Consider the following 22352-nt stretch of genomic DNA (forward strand, 5'->3'; position numbering starts at 1 on the left):
CGCGCCAATCAGAACCTGCCCAAATTGGCGTAGAAAGTTTTCAGGAAAACGTTTCCTCCTCGAGGATGCACTCAGGTGTGAGCTCAAGTGGCGGCGACTGCTTTGAGTTTGGCTTCTTCACACGGCAGTCGGGCAAGGAAGGTTCCAGGATGGGAAACTCCTGAGAAATCAGAGGTAAGGGACAGGAAAGTCACCTCTGTCCAGCGTTACTTTACCTGAAATTGCCAATTTAAGGTAATGAAGTAGATTCCGAAAAGAAACGAAGGGAAGAGACTGAGGGATAAAAATCTGGAGAAGAGGAAAGTCAAACCCATAGGTACGGGAAGATTAATACGTTACTGTTTATTGAGCTTTTACTTTGCGCTCGGCTCTGAGCCAGTTCTGCTCCGCTACCCCGTGGGGAGTATGGAAAATAAAAAGACACTGTCTTCCTAAGGGGGGGAACTTGAAGAATCAGCGAGATAAACGTGAGAAGTTAACAACATGTCAATGGAGTACAATATCTTGCAATATATAAGACAAGCTATAAAATTGTTCATATCTTTTAATCAGTTCCACTTTGGGGAATATCTCTCAATGATATGACGTTTAAAAAAATGAGTGCACAAAGCTATTCATAGCATATTATCCAAACAACAAAAATTTGAAGGGAAAAAAAAAATCGATCCAAAAGGAAATAGCTAATTAGTTTCTGTCATATTGGCCTCAGGAATTCTTACACAGATCACAAAATGGCAATAGCCTTATCAATTAATACTTGAAAAAGTACCAAATATGTACATGAAGGTTCAACTGCATAAAATGTAGTTATGCACATAAAGGTTAAAGATAAAGAATGAATTTGTATAGTTTAATATGCCTTTCATTCTTTTTTTCTATGTACTGAAGTGCATAATAATTCTTTCCAATTCAAGTCTGTCCCCAGTGTATTCCTGCCACTCAAGATACAAACTGCTGTCTTGTAATCTTCCCTATACCACCTTCATTTCTAAAGTGCACTAAATTCATTACATGAGAGCAAATACGTCTTCCAATTAAGTATTTCTAGCATACAGTATAGATTTCCCTGTGGTTCCTAGAAAGCAAAATATAACAAAAGTCAAAATCCTTGCTCGTATTTTAATGTCATAAAACCCTTCTGGAAGTTTGTTTGGCAAACTCTATCGAGAGTGCCACCTCTGATGTGGTAATTCAACTTTTAGAAATCCAAAGAGTTTTTACCTGAGACTCAGGCAGCTTAGAAGGCTATTCATTTCACTGTTATTTAGAATAGTGAAAATCAGAAACGCGCTAACTGTTCATTACTATTGGAATGGTTAGGTACATCTGGAATAGTCACAGGACAGAGTATTATAGAGTCATCAAAAATCTTATTTTCAAAAAGTAAGAAATGAAGGAATATAGGTCAAGACAACTGTATCTGCCATTCCCATTCCTCTAAAAGTTTCCTTCAAAAATTATCGTATGGCACCACATGACCCCTTCTCCCTCTTTGCAGCAGTTTGTGGACTGGCATGGATAATAGACCCAAGGGCAGTAGATCTGTAGAAAGCTTGTTAAAGCTCTACTCAAACACTGTTCAAGGAGAAAGAGGGGTTGAAGTGGATTGAATAATGGTTGAAAGGTGCACTGGATAGGCAAGTGGTGAACACCAGGCAGCAAGAACCACAAGGAAGCAGAAATCACGGATAATCAGAGGATGTAGGGAGTAGCAGCTGAGTTACAGAGAAGCAGCAGTAACATGGGTCTTTGCAAGACTCTGAGTAGAACTGCTTGGATTCTAGGAGCCTCTAAAATAACTGAAAGTAGAAACTAAAAGCAAGATGCAAAGATGTATATACTGTATTTTAAAATATGTATAAATTATTCACATTCAGCAACATTTGGAAGGAATACATCAACATTTTAATAATGGTGGTGAGACTACAAGTGATTTTTATTTTCTACAATGATCATAATTTTTTTAAAAAACTTAGAATTAATTAGAATGAAGACCATCAATAGTCAAAAATTCTAATCAGAAAATAAGTTGCAAGTGGTCAAAGTGACTAGCAGACAGAATTTCAGAAAGAATTTTCTGAGATCATAAATGGCTTCAAGGGAAGGGTGGCTGGGTCTTTTAAGGACTAAAATGATTTGACTAAATGAAGAGGAGGAGGTGAAATGAGAAGATGAAGCAAAGGCAAGCTGAACAGGCAGAGGTGGAGGGTACTGAAGAGGATGTCCTGAATAAAATGTCTTTGATACAAAGGTGTAAGCTAGGGAGAGGTGCTGGGTAGGAAGGGGGAACTGGAGATAAATTATCTGGAGATCATTGTTAATTGCGTTGATAATTAAAGAGTAGTAACTGGATAGTTTGTAGCATAGCCTTTTCTTTATTATTACTACCATTTATTTAACTTTGCAAATTTCCTCAGCTACCATTTTATTCCAGGTCTTAACAACCTAGGCCTAAATTATGATGTATTAGCTTGTTTCCTGAGCTCCGGGACCTGACCTCCGGGATATCTCATTTTTACATAGCTGTCATGAAATCATTCTTCTCATGTAATTTCCCTATTTGTTTTTTACCACCACGTCAGATCTAAGTTTTTTATTTAACAACGACGAAAAAAATCTCAGTCCCTTCCCACCTTCATCAACTGACTTCCCCAAACTTGCCTATTACATCCTCAAAATCAGCCTTTCCCCAAATCAGCCTTTTGACTGCTAGGAAGTCAGTCTCCTTACCTTCTCCCTCACTTCAGGCACTTCCCACCTTTAAATCAGGGCAGATGTTTATCTCCTAAGTAGAAGGCCCTCCAACTTTCACTCCTGCAAATCATTACAATCAGCCTCTTTCGGAGCTGGCCTAAAAGCTCTCACCTTCTGGAAACCACTTTCCTAGTAACAACTGGGCTTCCAGATTCCCCATCCCCTACCCCCACTAGTACATTATTATGCAGTCACAGCTTTTGTTCTGAGTTCCCCGCCTGGTTCTCTCTCTTTGCATTGTAACTTCAGGGGCAAGGACTATGCACTTGCTCCATTCGTATACCTTACTGAGCACAGTGCTGGCCGAAAATGCTCTTAAAATGTTTAATGAATTAACAAAATTAGAAGTTCCCTAGAATAATACGGGATTGTGGAAAAGATGTGTAGGGGTTTCCCTTGTTTCCACAGTCTCCATATGGGAAGAAATGGCAATTTGCCCCTTTCCCAAGGTAAGCAGACAGTTTCCTAAACAAGATTAAAATTTAATTTTAATTTAACTCAAATACTCAATTCTGAGGCCCTATCCAGCTTCTTCTGAAGTGGATGCAACACAACACATTCACACCTTCTTCTAAGAAGGTGTGAATGAATTAAAGGAAGACACAACACACTGCAAATTTTTTAAACTTTAGAGTTGCTTTTTATGCTTTGATTTTTAGAATTTTCTAGTCCAGTCTTTCATGAATCTGAGAAATAACAGAGGAATCCTAATTGTAGACAAATGAAGAATTTATGAGCTTGTTAGCTTTGAGGAAGCCACTTGCAAGGATTTTCAGAATTTTACATACTGAATGTTCCTATCCAACTTTAAAGTTGTATAAAGTTATAACTTATGACAAATATTTTTTGAGTACCTATGTGCCTGGCACCATGCTAGGCACTGAAAAATCCACAGCCTTCTTTTAAATGTTACAGGGAGATGAAGGATTGAATGGAGGAAGGAGGTAAAAAGAATACTGAAAAGCTCAGGCCTAAAGTTTGATTAACATGCAGCAACACAGTGCAGTTGAATTTTTTTTAAATGAATGATCCAAAGAACCTTAAATCTGTAGCAGATACGTGAGAAAGAAGTTGAGAATAGTGTTGAAAACAGAACCGCCGATGGCAAGATTTGCCTTCAGTAAGTGAATAGAGAGGAAAGAGAACAGAAAAAATGGCTTTAGAACTAGCCTTTTTTTTTAAAAAAAAAGGAAAGAACGAGGATGGTGGCAGATAGGGGAGGTAAGTGCAAGTTGAGAAGTAGGTGGTACCAAAGCTGATTTAATTTTAAAGGACCATTAAGTGTTTATTTAGAGGTCTGTGAGGGAAACTTGTACCTTGGAGGTGAATTACCAATGTAGGCCTACTGGAAACTGAAACTGAGCCCAGGGTTTTGGCATTAATGGAAGAAAAATTGTGAAGCTAGTGAATGTCTCTGTCCTTTTAACATCCTCACCACCTCCACCATACTCAGTTTTTCAGGGATCCTCAGGCTGCTTGTGCCCAGGGCTTTACCTCAATCTATCAAGGCCTTTCTCTCTTTCCTCCCATCAAAACTCTCCCCATTTTGTTCTAGGACTGTTATCGCAACCTTCCATTTTCCTAAGGAGCCCAATTATCATGTAGTAAATTGACCCATTTGTAAATTATTAGCATCTAGTAATGTTTTTTGCATTTCTCTCTATTTAGGTCTGTGTTCTAATGGACTTCTTGTAGATACCAGAGTATGGAGTTTCTAAAATGAAATTTTAAGCATTGTAGCAGATTAATGGGATAAATATTTTCTTAAGCCAAGACACCTTTCCAAGTATAAGCTATGGTGTGTGTGTGTGTGTGTGTGTGTGTGTGTGTGTGTGTGTACAGTTGACCCTTGAAAAAGGTGAGGGTTAGGAGTGGCGACCCCTCCCCACAGTCAAAAATCCAAGTGTAACTTTACAGTCAGTGCTCCATATCCTACAGTTCCTCCACATCCACAGATTCAACCAACCATGGGCCCTGTAGTACAGTGGTACTTATTTATTGAAAAAAATCCATGTGCAAGTGGACATATATATATATACACACATAGATAACTATATAACTATATAACATTTATTTATAATCACAGTGTATGAATTTAGTTATTTTTACTTCTTTACATATGTTGCATGTTTTATCTCTATCTCCTCTGTAATGTTGGGAAAATAGTATCCTGTCTTTCTTACAAGGATGTATTAAATATCAGATGCAGTTTTGCATGTGTAAACCCTTCCTTATGTGTAAAGAGAAAAGTAAATGTATTTATCATTATTATTTCTCTTAGGATTATTACCACCCTGTAAAGTTCCTTGAGGTCAAGAACTGAGTTTTGTTCATATTTATAATCCTTTGAATTGAGTTTTACTTCTGTACTAAAGTAATAGTTGGAGGATAAATACTGTTAAGTTTCAGATTAATTACAGTACTCTGTAATTAATGGCATGAGAAACATGCAGAACAAAGTTTTAGTCTCTCTTTCTTACAGCAGGGGGAAAAAGGATCTGGAAAAGCAGAGAGAGAGAAGGGAAAGGAAAAACATTAGGGGTGGAAATTTTAACTTTTAAAGTTTAATAAACCATGCCAAAAAGATACTAGTAATCGTTCATGAGGGAAGATAATTGAGGTACCTAAATTTTATTTTATATCGTGTACCTTTCTTTAAGCCCACTTCTTAAAAAAAAAAAAGTCGAATAAGAAAAGCATAGGTGGTTAACCATAGTTGTTTGTATTATTATTTACATCTTCCCAAGCCATTTGGAAATTAAAATCCTGCAGTGTTGCTCCTGGGTTGTTAAAAAGAAAGCTGAATAGAGAACAGCAGTCAATGCAGTAGGTACTGCATCATATAAAGGAAACCATGTACTGTAGATGCAGGATGTATGCATACAATAAAAAGAACTAACAATTCTTCATGTGCAAGAACTAGGATGATCACCCTGCTTTTCTCTGCCATCTTAAGATTGCTTCCTTTCAGGTCAAAGGCTCTCTCGATAATAATCATTGGTTCAGCCGTCTGTAAATAGTGTCTGTAAGCCTCCCTTTCCTCAGCTAACCAGAGATTAATGAAGTCCTAGAAAACCACATTTCCACAGGAGATTTTTAAGGGGCAAGGCGATTGTATGCAAAGGAGATAGCCCCATCTGTTTCATTTTATCTATGATCCTGGAACTAGTACTTACAGAACTAAGCAGAAAAGACACTTGACATAGATTTCTTAATTTTCAAAACTAAATATATGGCTCCTGATCTTTAGAAAAATAATGAAGGATGAGTCAGTCAGAAAAAAAAAAAGTGACATGAAGGAGGTTTTTTTTAACAAGTATAAAGTTTTCTTTCTTTTGTCTGTTTATATGAAAACTCTAAAATGCCTCAAGAATGATCATAGGAAATTTGTATAAATTCACCATTAAACACCTATGAAATTATCTCTTCTTAAAAATCAATGATAGTATTAAAGGATGGCTTAAACATTTAATTTACTTGCTTATGCCTATAACATTTTATTGAATTAAGATTAAATCTGGTTTTACCATTATCATTAGCCAATCACAAAATTAAACTGTACAAAAGAATTATAATTTTAACTAGTCTTATTGTGAATATTTTCCCCCTTATTATTTTGTTCAATATGATCATGTAATGAATATTAGGGTTATTCCTACAAAAAAGCCTATAAAGTATGCTTTTGCTGTGGTGGTGTGATGGGATGCCAGGAAAGACGAAGCTTCTTTGACTCCGTTCTGAGGGTCAGAAATGCCCATATTATTAAAAAGTTTAATAGGCCCAGGTTAAAATGCAAATCTGAGAGGAGGTAATTTGTTCAACTGTTATTAGTTCTGATATCTTAGTGCAAATTAATGAATTAGGTAAGTTAACAGTGCTCTGAAAATAATGGGAAATAGGTTGTTAAGTTTAGGGAATAAGGAGGGAAAATGAGAATTGTGCATGGATATTATGTTGCCTCTGGGAGGCTTGATCAAGAGTGGAGCAACATCAGGACACAGGTCTTTGGGGAAACAGAAAGAGGGACTCTGAATGCATGCAAAACATTTTATGGAAGACTAAGTGCTAGTCAGTAAGTCCAACACTTTTAATTATCTACCTAAAACCTAAGAATTCTCTGAGAAGAATAACTCTTCATAATCAACTCTGTACTTAAGAAAAATTTTAAAAACCTCGTTTGCAAGTCATTTAACCTTCATGCCTTCCATTACTCTATCTGAAAATGAGAATTACAAAACTGCAGATTCACTTTGTTTTTGTGAGGATTATATGAAAGATTTTGTAAACTATGAAGCTACATTAATTCAAGGTAAATTTTAAGTCTAAAAGGTGGATAAATGATGTTTCTACCTAATTTATAATTTATATTGACACCAATAAAAATCAGATTTAAATTGTAGTATAACTGTTAGCTGTTATTATGTATAAGACAGAGATCTGGGACTTCCCTGGTGGTCCAGTGGTTAAGACTCCACAGGTTTGATCCATGGTCGGGGGAACTGAGGTCCCACATGCTGCGCGGTGCAGCAAAAAACAAACAAACAACAAAAAACAGAGACTTAACAAAGTTTTTAAATGATAATGGTTCCCAACAAATGCTAGGTGCAAATATTACTGAATCTTATCCTAATATGTGAGGCACTTTGTTGCTAAGCTTTTCTCCTTGTTCTGTATCTTTGTTCTCTTCCCTTTCGCTGGCCCCTTACCATCTGCTTTAAAACATGCAGTCTTCTACAACTTGGAAGTAATTGCTTGACCTATTGCTTCTTGTCTCAACCACTTTCTCTTCTCCTTTATGTCATCAGTGAGAAGCTTGTAGCAGTAGATCTCAATGGCATAGAAATAATCTAGTTGGCATGAAACTACATTTCATCGCAATCACTAAAAATTCATTCTCCTTCAATCTCCATATTTACTTAGAGATATGTCTGGCCTCCCCCTGCACACTGTACTTACCAATTTTTAATTCATCATCAAAGTGCTCTGTGGAAATAATAATAGCTTTATATATTGTCAAGCAGTAATGGAACATTTTTCATGTTTGTGAATTAGAACCATGGAACAAGACAGTCTCAGTTAGTAGTATTTTTCTCAATCCTAAAACGTCCTATAAATGAGAACTATAATAAAAAGCCTAGAAACAGTCCTTCCCCGATTTAAAAAAAATCATCATGTCTCTATGATAGTGATTGGTGGATACAGAATGTTGAAAATCCCTGGTTTATACATGCTACCTCCATTTTCTTTTCATGTGTTTTCTGTTAGCCACCTATAATGAGGATTCCCACCTTTCTGCTTTGAAAATGTTCCCTTAAAACAGGGTCGCCAGCAGTTCCTTTCTTGTCAAATTCAAAAGCCATTGATATTCCTCCACCACTGGCTAAAGTTGATCACCCTTTCCTTCTTAAAACGCTCTTAGTTTTTACTCTAAAGACCTACACAGGCATCAGGACAGAATGAGAACGCTGGCTGCCGTAGGTGCTGCTCCTGCTAATACTATTGCTGCTTTCACTTAGTAGTTAGCTTGTATTCATTGACTTTCCCTCATTTAAAATTTTAGATTTATTTTTTTACTGAGGTAACTTTGCTTATAATATTATATAAGTTTGATGTGTACAACAGTATATTTCTGCTTCTATATACTCTACAGTGTGCTCACCACCAAAAATATAGTTTACATCTATCACCACACAGTTGTATTCACTGTTTACCGTAATTCTCACAACTATCCTGTGGAGGTCAGTGTTATTATCGTCATTTTACAGTTGAGGAAACATGCTCAGAATTTAATCAACTTGCTCAAATTCACACATTAGAACAAGATCTGCTCTGGGAAGTGTTAGGTTTAGCAATAGAGAGGAAAGCCTTTTCCTAACTGGATCACAACATGCCCTGTTTCTATATTTAGATTAGGTAGAGCTTTTTGGTTTTTTCCTATTTATCTGTAGTTTGGAGTATTACAGTACTTCATTTGTGAAGATGGCATTTCAAGGAGTTTTTTGCCCAGGCTGTCCACCCACAATTTTATCTAGTCCATTTTTTCTCTCCTTTTCAAATTAACTGACTCTTGTAGGACTAGAAATGCAACCTTGGACTCATTTAGGCTGGGCAGTGCTCTAACCACATACACTAAATTGAAAAGTATAGTTATCAGAATTCAGTGGATGACAACATAGATTTTAAATTAAGCTATATAGTATAATTTATTCAACTTTTGACTGACTGGGTATGTTTTATTGAAGCCATTGTAGAGATACAGTAGGATTTAGTTACATACATATTTTGTTTTCTCAAGTAAGTGCATAACAACAGTGTAATCTAGCTACAAAAGATTTCCTTAAGGTTTTTGTTGGCATGTCAGTGTTAACAATTGGAACTTGAATGTTTTAGATTTAATCTGAAATTAGTGGATCAAATACAACAGTAAATGGTTTTCATGGTTGTCAGCTTTGATTAAAGTAATACTAAACTTATTACACCACTACTTTTGATTTTAACTGACAAATTTGAAAAGTAATACAGACGCAGTATCTGTCTTATGAACACATTAAATGTAGGCCTTTGATTTTTTTCATTTAATGCACGCTTACCTTTTTCAGAGGCATTTTGGCTTTATTTCTTTAGCAAGTTTTTTCACTAAATCTTTTACCTTTCTCGCAAAATGCCTCCCACAATTTGATTAACAAATCTGATGGAGGGAAGAGAGAATTATGGGTTATCCCAAAGATATATTAAGGACATCATTTCAACATAAATAGAACGAGGAAAAGAAGAATTATGCATTAGTAATAAAGTCGTTCACTGCAGAACAGTTTAGACCTCTCAAAGGATTTTCGTACACATTCTCTTACTTCATATTTAGCATTATATAGCTGAGGAAATAAAGGTAATAAGGGACTTGTATGAAGCCACACAGCAATTATCAGACTAGGATTAGAAGACAAGTCTTCTTAGGACTAGGAATTGCTCTTTACCGTGTACCTTATAGATACCATAGAAGTGATTTGAGTAATAGTTATTAAAACCATATTTTCACATCTCAACTTGTCTACTTGTGAAAAAAGTGGATTTAAATCTGACTGCCTAGGGCTTCTCTGGTGGCACAGTGGTTGAGAATCTGCCTGTCGATGCAGGGGACACGGGTTCGTGCCCCTGTCCGGGAAGATCCCACATGCCGCGGAGCGGCTGGGCCCGTGAGCCATGGCCGCTGAGCCTGCGCGTCCGGAGCCTGTGCTCCACAACAGGAGAGGCCACAACAGTGAGGGGCCCATGTACTGCAAAAAAAAAAAAAAAAAAAAAAAAGAATAAATCTGACTGCCTAAATCAGACAGAATAGTGTTTTGGAACCCCCAAACAGAATTTGTGTAGATTATAACGAGAAAACATAGTTTAGAGAATTTTGCCTACAGCTTACCTTCTGTTAGATAGCTGCCTTGCCAAGCTAATTTGGCATACATTTCAAGGTGTCCAAATCAATTTAAAAGCCATTCTATTATAATTTATAGAAGCTCTTCCACCATAATTTATTCACCCGTAGGTAAACTCATGACCTTGGAGAGTGAAAAGAAAAACAAGAAAGAAAGGTCTCAGAGAAGAAACCGAAATGCATGTGTTCTCTAAGTTATGCATTATAAGGGTGGGTGTGAGGATCAACTGGCTTATACACAAGGTGTTTCCTCCTCTTGATCTGAGCTATATCCTCATTTATTCATCTCCATTTGATTGTGAAATGCATTGATGGTCACGAATCAATTTCTTCTGTTACACTCAGGGATACAGGAAGTGTCCTAATAAGCACCAGAATCCAAACAAAAAGGATAAAATCTTTGGTTCTGAAGTTTGCAGATGAGACAGCTGAAGTGGGGGCTAAAATGACTGTTCCAAAGTAAAACAATGGGATACTTAAGCTTCCAGGATTCCAAAGCAGAGCTCTTTCCTCCGAGATGTAGTGACTCCATAACCAGGTCCTCATGTTACTGGAACATTCTTCCTGGGGGCAAATCAAAATTTACTTGTAACATTTACTCTCTGATCCTATTTCTGCCCTCTAGGGCCTCACTGAACAATCTGTTTTCTCCATTTCCCCCCTACCCCAGTCTCTTTTATGTCTTTGTACAGTTTAGGATCAGAAGTGGCTTTGTTTCCTAAGGAAAAATCTCCAACCAAGAATTTTCAGTATCTTAGCTCTCTTTCCCTCTCTTTTTAATGCCCACTTGTGCCTACTTGCAAAAGATTTAATGTCTTAAATATCTTTTGTCCTTCCCTTCCTCCCAGTCCCCAATCTCCTCGTTTTCTTTTACTCCCTATTTTTTGATAATAGAATCATCATCTAGTCAACCATTTATTTTAGATAACTTAGAATCATCTTTGACTCCCCCCATATCCCCTTTTTCCTGATCTGGGTAGCAGATGAGGCAACTGAGTTCAAAAAATTTAAATAATATGCCTAATATCACACAGTAAATTTCAGAGTTGGGATTTAAACTCAGTTGTGTTTGGTTCTAAAGCTCAGGGTTGTTTCACTATTTCACTAAAGCCCACTCAGGTATCTTTGGCAGTCTGGAAATTAGTATAGCCAAGTTGTTTTAAAGGGGATTGTAAGTCCACATGTCTAATTTTGAGGTTACTTCTATGGTACCTTGGGCTATATTCATTACCTTCATCATAATCAAAGGATAGTTTAGAGATAGATAAGACATCATTACTGTCTTCAAGGAATTAGATGTGATGGGAGGACTGACAACACAGTGTGGTCAGTGTTATAATAATGAAAAAAGGTCAGGGGCTTAGTTGAGATTAAAACACTTGTTGCTCTATAACCTTGCTTCTGACAGTAACTAGTTTAGACAAGTCATTTAACTAATACATATTTCAATTTCCTCCTTTGTAAAATGAAGGGGTGTGACTAAATAAGGGAACCTCTTAGTTATTAAAACTTACTGCTCTTTTTTTTTTCTTTTTAAAAAAAATTTATTTATTTAATTTATTTATTTTTGGCTGTGTTGGGTCTTCATTGCTGCGGGCGGGCTTTCTCTAGTTGTGGCAAGCAGGGGCTACTCTTTGTTGCAGTGCGCAGGCTTCTCATTGCAGTGGCTTCTCTCGTTGTGGAGCATGGGCTCTAGGTACGCGGGCTTCAGTAGTTGTGGCACACAGGCTCAGTAGTTGTGGCTCACGGGCTTAGTTGCTCCGCGGCATGTGGGATCTTCCCGGACCAGGGCTCGAACCCGTGTCCCCTGCATTGGCAGGCGGATTCTCTACCATTGCGCCACCAGGGAAGTCCTCACTGCTCTTTTTATTCCTAACCCTTAGTTCTATTTTTGCTTTTCCATTTTATTTCATTCATTCACTGACTCATTCATCATTCCTTCATTCCATCAGCATTTACCGAATACCTTCCATGTTCCAGGCACTATGTGGTACACTGGGAACACAAAGAAAAGATACAATAACCCACTCCCCTCAAGAAGCTCACAGATTTGGAGAAGGGTAAATTCAAGGAAGTAAATTAGAGACAGTAAATTCAATGTTGTTTCCAATAGAGTTGTTTACAAAATGCTATGAGAGTGCAGCAAAGGAACTGTAAGGTGAGGATGAGGATGGGGATGCAGTGGAAGACTTGCCAAGGAGTTGACATTTGCAAAGGCTTGGACTGAATAGGTTTTTGCTAAAAGGAGCGCACATGGGAATTCCAGGCCTAGGAAATATATAGATTGTGGCTTTCTTATGTCTGCCTGCACCTGATGCTTTTCTTCGTCAAAATATTAGCTCTTCTTTAGTTATCTTCACAGTTAGTTGCTGCAGATCCAATACATTGGAGATTTGGTTTCCTTAAAGAATACCTTAGATAGAAGAGAATGCTTTTTTTTTTTCATGCAAATGCTCTCAGTTATTAGATAGAAAGAAAAAGATACTTGGATCACAAATTCTGTTCTCTGTAAGTCCATAGGACTTTGAAATGGAGATTATATCTGTTTTAATAAAAAGAACTGACAAGGCATTATAATAACCTAAAGAAGTCACACACATACACACATAAGGTATTTTGCTAAGGGATAGAACTCATGTTTTTGTACTCAAAAAGCATTATTCTTCTGAAATATTTAAAACATTTGTCAAGAGAATTGAAGAAGTTTGAGAATTTTCTGGAATGTGAACTATCTCCATATTGTAAAACCCTGCAGTAGTCCCACTACTGAGTTCAATACCTTAAGTATGAATTGTCTTTCATTCTACAAAAGGTGGGGTTGAAAATAAAGATATAAAATAAGTTCACGTTGGTGGTTTCATTACTTTTACCTTATATATGCTTAGGGGCTTGTGATCTGTTGTTTATTCCCGGATCATAGTTGGAACAGTTTTCTGCCAGTAAGAAGAACTTGTGATTCATCCACATTCTCTAGTCATTGTTTCTGGAGAGGGCAGACTTAGAAGCAAATTGGGAGACGTTGCCTAGAGTTAGAGTGTGCCTCAGTGTGAGGAAATACTTTCATCATTAGAACTGTCCAGTAGTACACTAATTTCATTTTGTCTTCTCTTAGTTATTTAAGCTTCACCAAATTGTAAGTTTCCTTAGAGAAAGTATGTCATTCACCTTTATATTCTTCCTTCCTCTATCCCCACCAACCTGGTGCCTGACACATATTAGATAAACATTCAATATGTCGAAATGAATTGCCTATGACATCAGGAATGTTCTGAGATAATGTAATTAGGCAGAGGTTGATGACCATTTGCCGGGCATGTTATAACAGGTGACCGACACCAAGGCCTTCTCCATTATGGTGTGGTAGAGAAATGCAGACCATGGGGCTTGGGTTCAAATATAGGCTCTATCATTTATAGTTGTATAATCATGAATAAATCACTCTTCTGTGCCTTGGTTTGTGAATGAGATTGCATACCCACTCATCTACTCAAGTACACTGAAATCCTTCCCTCTCTCTCCTGTGTCATCAGTTTTCCTCTTTGCTGGATTATTACTAATACCATAGAAACATGCTGTTATTTCTCCCTTCTTAAAAATACCATCTCTTAACTCTGGCAACAATTGCTCCATTCCTCTGTTCTCTTAATGGCAAAGGTCCTTTCTTCCCATTATCTTTTAAACTCATTCCAATAAGGCTTCCATCTCCATCATTCCATAGAAGCAACTCTTGTTGAGCTTCCGGTAACTTCCACATTGTTAAATACAGTGGTCAGTTTTTAATTTTTATCATTAGGGGCATCAACACAATTGATCACTTCCTCTTCCTAGAAATACTCTTTCCTTTGCCTCCCAGGAATTCCACACACTCCTGGTTTTTCTCCTCCCTCACTGGTTGTTCCTTTTCAGTTTCCTTTGCTGAATCCTTCCTTTTCCCCACCTTTTACATTGGAGAGCACTAGGGCTCATTTCTTGGTCCTTACCTCTTTCTCACTCTCTCAGTAATTTCATCTATGCGTGTGTGGTTTTATTCATTTATGCATTTATGTATTTATTTATTGGCTGCATTGGGTCTTTGCTGCTGTACGCGGACTTTCTCTAGTTGTGGCAAGCAGAGGCTACTCTTCCTTGCGGTGTGCGGGCTTCTCATTGTGGTGGCTTCTTGTTGCAGAGCATCGGCTCTAGCCTCGCGGGCTTCAGTAGTTGTGGCATGTGGGCTCAGTAGTTGTGGCTCACGGGCTCTAGAGTGCAGGGTTGGTAGCTGTGGCGCACAGGCTTAGTTGCTCCACAGAATGTGGGATCTTCCTGGACTGTGTCCCCTGCATTGGCAGATGGATTCTTAACCACTGCACCACCAGGGAAGTCGCTATGTATGTGGTTTTTTTTTTTTTTTTTTTTTTTTTTTTTTTTAATCTGGTACGCGGGCCTCTCACTGTTGTGGCCTCTCCCATTGCGGAGCAAGCTCTGGATGCGCAGGCTCAGCGACCCAACCGCTCCGCGGCATGTGGGATCTTCCCGGACCAGGGCACGAACCCGTGTCCCCTGCATCGGCAGGCGGATTCTCAACAACTGCGCCACCAGGGAAGCCCTGTATGTGGTTTTAAATGCCATCTAAATGAAGACAATTCCCAAATTTTATCCCCAACCCAGACTTCTCCCGTTAACTTCTGACTCAATATATCTGCCTATTCAACATCTCTACTTGGATGTCGAATAGATAGCTAAACTTAACATTTGCAAAACTGAATTCAAATTCTTCAAATCTGCTCTATTTTTTCTCATTTCAGTAAATAGCATCTTTGTGCTTTTAGTTGCACAGGCCAAAAATGTTAGCGTCTTCCTTGGTACCATGTGCCTTTGCCACCCACATTCTACATCAGGAGGTCCCTTCTACTTTCAAATTATATTCAGAATCCATTTCTCACTACTTTTTCACTGCTATCACCATGGACCAAGCTGTGGTCATCTCTTGCTTGGATTATTATGATAGCATTTTAACTAGTCTCCCTGCTTCTATTCTTGCCACCCTACAGTCTTTGCTTGTCAAAACAGCCAGAATGGCTTCCTATTGCTCTTAGAGTAAAAGCTAAAGTCCTTACAAAGACGTTGAAGGTCCTAAAAGATCTGGCCCTGCCCCTTCCCCCTTGTCTTTCCTCACCTCTTATCATTTTCTTCATCACAATTGTATTTTTGTTGCACTTTAAACAGTCCAGGCAAGCTCCTGACCCTGGACTTTTTACACAGACTGTTCCCTCTGATTAGACCACTCTTCTCCCAGATATACTCTTTCAAATAACGCCCGTCTTGACACTGCTATTTAAAATTGCAATCCTCCCCCAGCACTTCCCGTTACACTTATTTATTTTTCTGTAGTATTTTGTACTTTCTAAATTACTTCATTGTTCTAATATTATGTTTTAAATAACTATATAATTTGTTTATATATATATATATATATATAAGCAAATTGTATATTGTCTCCCTCCTACTAGAATGTAAGCTGTATGAGAACAGCAAGTCTCATCTGTCTTGTTCACTGCTGAATTTTCAGTACCTCAAACACTCTTTGGCACATGTTAGGCACTCTCTATATATTTTTTTTCTCTTTTTTTTTTTTTCTATATTTTGTTGAAGGATGGAAGGAAGGAATTGAATGTAAACAACAAAAATGATGTCTTAGGTTCACCTTCCTGAACTATGGTAAGGATCTAATGAGAGAATGGATGTGATAGTCCTTATTAAATCATGGAGCAACAATCAAGTTAAGATACTAGTATTGATAGTATGCCTTGCAGTCTGCCTTGCAGCCTTTTTGAACTTTTGCTATATGTGGTCTTTGAGTAAAGACTGGTCTTATGAAATCATACCTCCATTTAGTCAGACTTTTGAGATTAAATTTTCTAAGTTCATTTGACTATCAGTGTTCACTTATATTTCCTTTCAACTCTTAATACTGCTCTTTGCTTATGCTCTAGAATAACGTTACTTTAATTCTGTGGTACATCTGTTTCTGCATATCCTTTGTGTATGTGTCCTGCTGGCCATCTCATGTGTACATGTGTGTACACATGTGTGAGAACATGTGCATGCTGCATGTGCTGTGCTCTCCAACCTGGCTCTCTGAGCCATTATCAGCCAGATCAATAATAAGAAAGTTGCTTTTATGAGGGTCTAAGACCAGCCAGAAGCTTCAGATAAGCCAGATAATGGGGGTGGGGAGGAACCAGAGATGGATATTATAGATAGGATGACAGATATTGAATTTTTTGCTTGTTTTCTGTTCACTTTGAGAGGCTTGGAAATGGTAGCGCAGTGGCAGCTTGTTCTCCCTGAGTCCCTTGCTACTCTCACTGCCGTTGGCCAGGTAAAGGACCCGTCACAGAGAGGCAGGGAAATGGATTAAAAGGTATCTTTTCCCAGAGCATTTTGGAAAATTGAGCTTTTACTTTATTCTTAGCCCTCAGAAGAAAATACACATATTATACTGTTACTCTGGATTATGGGGTTTGGGCTGGAAAATAATTCACCAAGGGATAGGATAATTGTCATATAAGAAAGATTTAACCTAAGACCCTCTATTTAATTCTGTCAGCCAAAGAGCAGAAGTACTTGATGGCACACTGAACTGTCTTGCACTTTCTCCAGGGGGTTTGGTTACCTGAAATGTCTTATTACCAACCTGTTTTTGTGAGGCTGTGCTTGTGCTGGATGTGATAGCTGACTCTAGGATTGATGTAGCCAATTTGGCTAGTTGGACAGGCATCTTCTCTGTGTCTCCCCATTTCATGTTTTTTCCCCCAGAAACTATATATACCCTTTCAAAGAGGACTGCCTTCCCAGACACAGTTGTTTTTTTAATGTCTTTCTCTCTCAGCTCTAATATTCTAGCATAAATCTAGAAGATCTTTTTAGAATATCATGAAATATTATTGTGCCCAGACTCCAGAATTAGGAGTTATCCAGAGAAGGTTTTCAAGGTATGAATTAAAATAAAATTTCAGTGGATTTGGATTTAAAACAGACCTTGATTCAAATTCTCTTTTCTTCACCTGCAAAATAGGTGATCTCACAGAGTTGTTTTGAGGATTGAATGAGTTAATATACATAAAAAGTAATAGATATAACCAATTATTTAGGCATATGATAAATGGTACGTGTTTGCTGATGGTAGGGATAGTACCTTATTATTATGGTGACATATTTTATTGCTGAAAATAGCAATAGCTATAGTAAGAGTGAACTAGAGTTAAAATTGCTAGATTAGATGGTAGCAGTTGATGATCCCTAACTCTGCCAATCACTGGTCCTTATTATAGAGTATGGAATAATCAATTTCTTGACTATCCAGATTAAAGTTATATTTGTCATACACCTAATATGGGGATAAATGGGTAATTATATCTATGAAGTTTTATGTAATTTGTATAGTTAAAACATGTTGAAGGAAATTGTTTTGGGAAGATGTTCCATCTCTAAATATCATTCTCCACAACAATCAGGGGAGGAATTCTGCAGGGCAGGCTGTGGAGCCTGACTGAATCTGGAGTTTGGGTGTTAGAGAGAAAGGGGAAGGAGAAGTTGTGAACTATATAAGGAGAGGGTACCTCCAGAGGCTCTTAAGGAAAGAGATATACGTTTGAAAGTGACAAAATTTACATTAAGAAGCCAAGGATCATAGGGCTATGTCCTTACTAGGTAGATAGCAAATTCCTGGAGAAAAAGAATAATGAAGAATAGGAAAAGGAAAATATGGTTTTCAAGGTGGTATCTCTGGGAATTTAGCTCACCTATGACACTGAAAGAAGTGCAACATAATCTCACAGTCCAGATTCCAAACCCTAGTCCTCATTCTATCAAACTGTGTACATGCGATCCCCAACTAGGAAAAAGTGTGCAAGGAAAAATAGAAGACATAAACCAAATGTTAAATAGCTTTTCTCTGACTGGTAGGATCAGGGGTTTTTAATGTTCTTTTAAAATTCTTTGTAGTCATTTCCACATTTTACAATAAGCTTATGTTATTTCTATAATAAAAATTTCATTCTTAAATATTTCAAAAGGTCTGTTTTCACCCATCCAGATGGAGCCACTGTGTTAATAGTTGCTATTATTTTATAAGTACATGCCTGGGGACTGTGCAAGCAGCTTTATCAGTATTTTGTCATTTAATCCTCACAATAAGTCCATGAAGTATAGTGTTATTTCCATTTAAAAGATGAAGCCACTGGGATACAGAGAGATCAAATAACTTACTTTACGTCATGTAGCTAGCAGGGCAACACCAGGAATTGAATCCAGGAAGTTTGACTCCAGAGATTCCTGTTCATGTTTCCACTATGTTACGATGTCCTGGTCTGTACACACACTGGGGCAAAGGAGGCTCTCTGCCTTGGGTCTACTTTAGATATATCACACACAAGATCTGTTTGGTGGCTCCTAGACTATTTTAACTTTTTAAAAGCTTAGTGTAAATAAGCACTCAGATACTCTTATAAAAAATATTTTCGCTTTTCTTGGAATTCTTATGAAAAGGCAACTATTTCATTAAAAGATAAACTGGAGAATTGAATTCAAATATACACATAAAGATCTGTTTTTGACCAATCTGAATAATACTGCAAAATTCTCTGTTACATCATTAATGTAGCTTTTGCTTTTTAAGCCATTGTCTCCTGGAGCTAGGTTTTTAGTCCCTATGACTGAGTGTTTTTAAGAATACATGCAGGGCTTCTCTGGTGGTGCAGTGGTTGAGAGTCCGCCTGCCGATGCGGGGGACGCGGGTTCGTGCCCTGGTCCGGGAGGATCCCACATGCCGCGGAGAGGCTGGGCTCGTGAGCCATGGCCGCTGAGCCTGCGCGTCCGGAGCCTGTGCTCCGCAACAAAAAAAAACATGCAAAGAAGCAGGTAATGACATTTTTTCTTTAGTTAGTGTAACTGTATAGGAAAGATGCTTATTGGGAAGTCGTGCAAGAGTAGTAATCTAGGTCAAGAGTATAGCCTTGATGTAGAATTTCCTTCTATAGTTTCTCTAGCGAAGAGTTTTTAGGTTTGAAAAAATACCTTATACAATACAGGCCAGTAGATTATCTGGACATCCTTGAGTCCCTTTCTCATTCCCCTCCGATCTTATTTCCCCTTCCTAAGGTTCTACTACTAGTAACAAAGAACTCACAGTTTCCAGAAGCAGCCCTTCTGTTTTAGGACCACTGTTTGTAACTTTTCCTGTTGTTGAATGGGAATTAGTCTTCTTTTTTAAAAAAAAAATTATTTATTTATTTATTTATGTCTGTGTTGGGTCTTCGTTTCTGTGCAAGGGCCTTCTCTAGTTGGGGCAAGCAGGGGCCACTCTTCATCGCGGTGCGCGGGCCTCTCTTGAGGAGCACAGGCTCCAGACGCGCAGGCTCAGTAGCTCAGTAGTTGTGGCTCATGGGCCCAGTTGCTCCACGGCATGTGGGACCTTCCCAGACCAGGGCTCGAACCCGTGTCCCCTGCATTGGCAGGCAGATTCTTAACCACTGCACCACCAGGGAAACCCCGGGAATTAGTCTTCTGGTAGCTTCTTTTTCATCCTACAAGTGATTGAAAGAGCAATTTCAATAGGTCTGAAACAAGTCTTAATCTATTTTTCTTGTTCATGATGGCAGAAGAGAGCCCTCAATATTCTTTACATCACTATTGTGGATAGTACTTTATATAGTACTTTTTTTTTTAAAGGTGCTTTCTGTGTAGTACATGGTATTTTGTCTTACCCTCTCATCTGAGAGGGAGGCTGGGATAGTTCACACACATACACACACACACACACACACACACACACACACACACACACGACCCTAATCCTTACAAGTTAGATCTTATTATTCCCATTTTACAGGTGAGGAAACTTAGGTTAAATAACTTCAAAATCACCCAACTAGAAAGTGACTACATTGGCATTTAGAACTCAAGAGTTCCCAAAGGATGAATGCCCGGGCTTTAAATCTTTGCTCTGTAATACACTGCATGTCAGGTCAAATGGATTATCTGTGGTAGAGAGAAGGTAAGATCACAGAACTTGTTTTGGAGCTGGAATCAGTCTTGCAGTCTTTTGGTTCTCTTTCTACTTGCTTGTGTAGCCTACTGGATGTCACTGGCTTGAAAGTATAAATTCAGCTCATTTTCCCCAGAGGGCTTGCAGACAGTGATGCCTGTTTGATCCTTTGGTTTAAAAAGAACTGGTTGGTATCTTTAGGACACTATGGATGGCATACTGCTCCAAAACTGGGCTATGCCTCTAGTTCGAGATGATTTCACTCTAGGATTTCCAATTTGCTTGCTTTTAAGACATAGTATAAAACCCAGTTCTTTCCTTAAGCCTGGCCAGTTCTGATGGAGCCCAGTGCTAAAACAAAAGAACATGGTCTTTTCCCCAAAGGATTAGGGAGAGTAGTTAGGTACAAGGATACGTAGCCCCATCTTCAAATGGACAGGATTTTTGCTAGGTATTGTTAATAAGTCACTTTTAGTTTATAGATGGGAAGGGTCAGGAATAACAGTAAAAAACAAAGGCCTTTATTTTCTAATACATCCTAAACTCCAAACTCCATCGAGATGGTTTAAGTACACATCAAAACCCAAATCTTCAATCCCTAAAGGAACAGAAAGAAATCACAGTTCTCTGAATTCTTTTTCCCATCAGCCTCACCTGCCCACACTTCAGACCTTTCTGAATTCTCAAACTACACACTGATGGCAGACTTCGGCTCCGCTCATACAAAGCTTTCCGTTTTGATCAGTTTAAATCCCTATGAGGCAACTGCCATCAGAAGGCTCGGTATTGTGAGCTCACACAGGGCCGTGGGGGAGGGGTGAGCTGTCCTGTGGGGAGCCCCATCTCGAGGAGCTGGTCACTCCGCTTCAAACAAATCTGCATCACACTGGGGGTTTCCACCCCTTTTTCTCTGTCAATGATCCCCATTTGTCCCCAGGGCCCGGGGCTTCAGGTCCTGGTGAGCCATTCTCATTTATCTTCCTTTTGTTTTCAACCTGCATTCTGCCCTAACCATCAACAATTAACATTTATGCTGTAACTTTTAGTTTGGTGGTGAATACTGAGGCTTTGCTAGCCTTTCAGTTCTGTCATTCAGGTTTTTCTAAAGAACAGGGTCTCAAACGTCAATTCCTCGATCTGTCTCTGGCTGAGTTGGAGGGGGTATCTGAGTCCAAATTTCTGCTTGAATTTTCTTTGGTGTCATAAAGAGTGGGAAAAAATGTCATTTTTCAGTGGTTCTGAATTTCCCTCTCTCTCTCTCTCTCTCTCTCTCTCATCTCTGAAACCTCTTTGAGAATCTTTCTGTCCTCAGAAAAATGCACAATTTTGGAGGTTCACAGACCTTCTGATACCCATGAGTGTACCATCTCCAAGTTAGGAACCTGTCTGCTCTAGTGTCCTTCTAGAGTCACATGGATTCTGATCTAACATGAAGGAATAAGTGGTGAATGTGGCTTTTGAGAAACAATAAACTGATTTCCTCCCACTTTTCCACAATTTCCATGCGCATTTTTAGCCTCATATGTTTGAAATTCTTGGAGCTCTGTGTACTGTGGCATGGGAAAGACAATTTATTTCCAATTTGCTATTATATTTTTTACAACTTCAATACCAACACTATTTCATAACCTTTTTTTTTTAGCATCTTTATTAGAGTATAATTGCTTTACAATGGTGTGTTAGTTTCTGCTTTATAACAAAGTGAATCAGCTATACATATACATATATCCCCATATCTCCTCCCTCTTGGGTCTCTCTCACACCCTCCCTATCCCACCCCTCTAGGTGGTCACAAAGCACCCTGCTGATCTCCCTGTGTTATGAGGCTGCTTCCCACTAGCTATCTATGTTACATTTGGTAGTATATATAAGTCCATGCCACTCTCACACTTCGTCCCAGCTTACCCTTTCCCCTCCTCGTGTCCTCAAATCCATTCTCTACGTCTGCGTCTTTATTCCTGTTTTCATAACCTTTTTTAGGGGAAATGAAGCTCTGCAATTTCCCCGTCCATTGCAAGTGACAGTAAGGTGACCTCTAGTGGACCCTTACGGTAATTACCGGGACATTCTGGTATAGGGAGCCATCATTGCTGGTAGAGGGGCAGACCACTGAAATTAGAGCAGCTTTTCAGCTACCTAGTGCTT

The sequence above is a fragment of the Kogia breviceps genome, chromosome 12, assembly GCF_026419965.1.
Source record: "Kogia breviceps isolate mKogBre1 chromosome 12, mKogBre1 haplotype 1, whole genome shotgun sequence".
NCBI lineage: Eukaryota > Metazoa > Chordata > Mammalia > Artiodactyla > Physeteridae > Kogia > Kogia breviceps.